Consider the following 5,460-nt stretch of genomic DNA (forward strand, 5'->3'; position numbering starts at 1 on the left):
CGTCAATAGCAGGCAAGCTCAGGCTAACGACATTGTGACCGGTACATTTCTTATTAACTCAGTACCTGGCTTAGTATTGTTCGATACGGGAGCTACCAATTCGTTTATATCATCTACATTTGCGGATAGATTAAAGTTAAGGCCTACTATTGAGTTAGATTTGAATGTAAGAACTACCTCGGGAATAGTAGTAGCCTGTAAGGAGGGATATGACAATATCACAATAGAAATAGCAGGATCCAACTGTCCCGGAAACCTCATTCGTTTCGATCTAGAGGGTATTGATGTGGTACTAGGAATGGACTGGTTGGACAAGCATAGAGCCCAGATAGTATGCAGTGAGCGAAAGGTTGTCCTGCGAGGACCGAAAGGGAGGAGGATATCCTATCGAGGAATGGAAAAGCAACCTGAACCAAGGTTGATGACGATGCAGAGATTGAGGAAGTACGCTCGCAAGGGGTGTGAAGTGTACCTCTGTTTGATGCAAGAAGCTGGGATAGAAGAACCTGAAATAGATCGAATCCCAGTGGTGCATGAATTTCCCGATGTGTTTCCAGATGACCTCACGGAAATGCCGCCGGAGAGGGAAGTGGAATTCACCATCGACCTCGCACCAGGAACCGCACCAGTCTCGAAGGCGCCTTATCGAATGGCACCGAAGGAGATGGAAGAGTTGAAGGCTCAACTGGCAGAGTTATTGAAGAAGGGATTCATCAGACAAAGTGTGTCACCTTGGGGCGCACCGGTACTGTTTGTAAGGAAAAAGGATGGAAGCCTAAGACTGTGCATTGACTATAGAGAGCTCAACCGAGTCACAGTGAAGAACAGATACCCATTGCCCAGGATCGACGATCTGTTTGATCAACTGAGGGGAGCGGGCGTGTTTTCAAAAATTGATTTACGGTCGGGGTATCACCAGGTGCGAGTCGCGGAGCAGGATATTTCCAAAACCGCATTCTGGACTAGGTATGGGTACTACGAATTCACAATTATGCCGTTCGGAGTGACCAACGCACCAGGGACTTTCATGGACTTGATGAACAGGATTTTCCTTCCATACCTGGATAAGTTCATTGTTGTCTTCATATATGACATTTTGGTTTATTCTAAGACACCGGAAGAGCACGAAGAGCATCTTAGGACGGCGTTACAAATGTTGAGGGAAAAGAAACTTTTCGCAAAACTTTCAAAATGCGAATTTTGGAAAGAGGAGGTAGCATTCCTGGGTCACATAATCACCAGGGAAGGAATAGTAGTGGACCCAACTAAGATAAGAGTTGTAATGGAATGGGAACCACCCAAATCGGTTACAGAAGTCCGAAGTTTCTTGGGATTGGCAGGTTATTACAGGAGATTTGTCCAGGATTTCTCAAAGATAGCAAGACCTTTGACCAATCTGCTCAAGAAGACTACCAAGTACAGTTGGAGTGGAGAATGCGAGCATGCGTTCCAGGAACTCAAGAAGAGGTTAACAACTGCCCCAGTGTTAACCTTACCTGTGGGAACGGAAGGCTATGAACTATACACAGATGCGTCTCACAAAGGACTGGGATGTGTCTTGATGCAACATGGAAGGGTAATAGCTTACGCATCTCGTCAACTAAAACCACATGAGGCTAACTACCCAACCCACGATCTGGAACTAGCAGCTGTGGTGTTTGCCCTCAAAATCTGGCGACATTATCTTTATGGAGTCACTTGCAAGATCTTTACGGATCATCAGAGCTTGAAGTACATCTTCACTCAAAGGGATCTTAACTTAAGGCAAAGGAGATGGTTGGAGTTAATCAAGAACTACGATATGGAAATCCAATACCAAGAGGGTAAGGCAAACAAGGTAGCAGATGCTTTGAGCCGAAAGCCAAATCATGCTCTCTAGGTATTACCTGAACAATTATGCAAGGATTTTTAGAAACTCAATCTGGAAATAATAATATGTGGTCAGGTAGAACAAGAGATGAAGCTATATTACCTGTCGGCCACTCCAGCCCTATTTGAAGAGATCAAACAAGCCCAAGGAGAGGACGACTGGGTAAAGAATATCAAAGAGAAGATGGTGGATGGAAAACAGGGTCCATTTGAATTGCATCCGGATGGGAGCATGAGATTCCAAGGCAGATGGATTATACCTGCAAGTTGTAAGGAATTAATGAACCAAATAATGAGAGAAGGTCACAACACACCTTATTCTGTCCATCCAGGAGGGGACAAACTGTACAAGGATCTGAGGCAAAATTTCTGGTGGATGGGCATGAAGAAAGATATTGCAGGATTTGTTGCTAAATGCTTGAATTGCCAAAAGGTTAAAGCAGAGCGAAGTAAGCCGAAAGGTTTGCTACAACCGTTGGAGATTCCTCAATGGAAGTGGGATTCAATCTCCATAGACTTTGTGGGAGGATTGCCAAGGACAAGAGCCAGAAATGACCAAGTATGGGTTGTTGTTGATCGGTTAACCAAGACAGCAAGATTTATTCCGATGAACAAAACCTGGTCAATGGAGAAAATGGCAAGAGCCTACATCAAATACGTGGTTAAATATCACGGGATAGCACGTGATATTATTTCAGACCGAGATTCATGGTTCTTATCGAGATTTTGGGAAACATTACAGGTAGCCATGGGTACGCAACTCAAGATGAGCACAGCATTTCATCCTGCCACCGATGGTCAAACGGAGCGAACAATCCAAACCTTGGAAGATATGCTCAGAGGTTGTGCACTCGATTTCCAGGGTTCGTGGGATGAGCAGTTGGATCTAATTGAATTCTCATACAATAACAGCTATCATGCCACTATAAAAATGGCTCCTTACGAAGCATNCACGAGGCTAACTACCCAACCCACGATCTGGAACTAGCAGCTGTGGTGTTTGCCCTCAAAATCTGGCGACATTATCTTTATGGAGTCACTTGCAAGATCTTTACGGATCATCAGAGCTTGAAGTACATCTTCACTCAAAGGGATCTTAACTTAAGGCAAAGGAGATGGTTGGAGTTAATCAAGAACTACGATATGGAAATCCAATACCAAGAGGGTAAGGCAAACAAGGTAGCAGATGCTTTGAGCCGAAAGCCAAATCATGCTCTCTAGGTATTACCTGAACAATTATGCAAGGATTTTTAGAAACTCAATCTGGAAATAATAATATGTGGTCAGGTAGAACAAGAGATGAAGCTATATTACCTGTCGGCCACTCCAGCCCTATTTGAAGAGATCAAACAAGCCCAAGGAGAGGACGACTGGGTAAAGAATATCAAAGAGAAGATGGTGGATGGAAAACAGGGTCCATTTGAATTGCATCCGGATGGGAGCATGAGATTCCAAGGCAGATGGATTATACCTGCAAGTTGTAAGGAATTAATGAACCAAATAATGAGAGAAGGTCACAACACACCTTATTCTGTCCATCCAGGAGGGGACAAACTGTACAAGGATCTGAGGCAAAATTTCTGGTGGATGGGCATGAAGAAAGATATTGCAGGATTTGTTGCTAAATGCTTGAATTGCCAAAAGGTTAAAGCAGAGCGAAGTAAGCCGAAAGGTTTGCTACAACCGTTGGAGATTCCTCAATGGAAGTGGGATTCAATCTCCATAGACTTTGTGGGAGGATTGCCAAGGACAAGAGCCAGAAATGACCAAGTATGGGTTGTTGTTGATCGGTTAACCAAGACAGCAAGATTTATTCCGATGAACAAAACCTGGTCAATGGAGAAAATGGCAAGAGCCTACATCAAATACGTGGTTAAATATCACGGGATAGCACGTGATATTATTTCAGACCGAGATTCATGGTTCTTATCGAGATTTTGGGAAACATTACAGGTAGCCATGGGTACGCAACTCAAGATGAGCACAGCATTTCATCCTGCCACCGATGGTCAAACGGAGCGAACAATCCAAACCTTGGAAGATATGCTCAGAGGTTGTGCACTCGATTTCCAGGGTTCGTGGGATGAGCAGTTGGATCTAATTGAATTCTCATACAATAACAGCTATCATGCCACTATAAAAATGGCTCCTTACGAAGCATTATATGGACAAAAGTGTCGAAGTCCTCTATGTTGGAGCGATAAAAGTGATGCTGTTATTCTTGGACCCCAATACTTACAAGAAACCATTGAAGCAATCAAAGTGATTCAGGGAAGAATGAAAATCGCACAAGATCGCCAGAACTCCTATGCTGATCTAAAGCGACAATTCATAGAGTACCAGGTGGGAGAGAAAGTGTTATTGAAAGTCTCACCCACTAAAGGGGTCAAAAGATTTGGAAGGAAGGGGAAACTGATCCCTCGATTTATAGGACCCTATGAAATTTTAGAAAGAGTGGGAAATCTAGCATACCGATTGGCCCTACCCATCGAGCTGGACAGAGTACATAATGTGTTTCATGTCTCTCAATTGAAACGATATGTACCTGATGTATCTCATGTACTGGAGCCGGAGGGACTAACAATGGAAGACTCATTGACGAATGAAGAAAGGCGGACTCAAATCTTGGATTCTAAAACCCGAGACACGAGGAGGAAGTCGATCAGGATGATCAAAGTTCAATGGTCAAACCATAGCCCAGAAGAAGCCACCTGGGAATTGGAAGACGTGATGATGAAACGTTATCCAGAATTGTTCAACTCAGGTAAGTAGAGTCAATCTACTTGTTACGTACCTAAGATACCTGATGTGCAATGTTCTGTGTGCTAAATGCCGTATGTGTGCATGAAAGTAGGGAGCGGTCTGCTGTGAAACCTTAGGTACTAGAAGGTAAGTTTCGGGGACGAAACTATTCTTAAGGAGGGTAGACTATAACCCCTCACCTATTCCAGTAAGATTAAGATTCGAAAAAAATATTTCTTTAGGCTATGACATACATGAGATGATCTCCCGATACTTCAAAAGAATTATTATAAGTGAGAATAGTTGTTAATAAGCTGCGAACCTACGTACCGGTCGCGAACCGTAAGAATTTTAGGAACTGGTGTTCGGACCCGATTGTCCTAGGAAATGGATTATTAGACACCATACCAGTATTCTTGAATTTCCTATTTAATTAAATTAGCCCATAGCAGTGAAAATTTATTTTGATCGTACATCGCTAAATTTCGCGGTGCACCGAACCTAGCCCAATTTTAAGTTTCAGTCTGGGATAAATTTTTGGTTTCGAAAATTATTTTATTTAAATTAGTTTCTACCGAGAATTCATCTGTTTTAATCCCGATCAGTCTAGCTAAGATATTTTTCCAAGATCAAACCATAGGAAAGTGACACTTGTCACAAATTGTTACCACATATTGGGTGAAGACTAGTCAACCAAGTGGAGTAAATATTATAAGGCAATTTTTTTCCCATTTCCCTTTGTTATTGCCGAAATAGAGAGAGAGAGAGAGTAGAGTGTGATCTTCATCATCTTCATCAAGCTTCAAGACTCCATAGCTAGCAAGTTCTTCCTAGATCTCCAAATATTCG

Source organism: Ipomoea triloba, chromosome 3 (assembly GCF_003576645.1).
Source record: "Ipomoea triloba cultivar NCNSP0323 chromosome 3, ASM357664v1".
Lineage (NCBI taxonomy): Eukaryota > Viridiplantae > Streptophyta > Magnoliopsida > Solanales > Convolvulaceae > Ipomoea > Ipomoea triloba.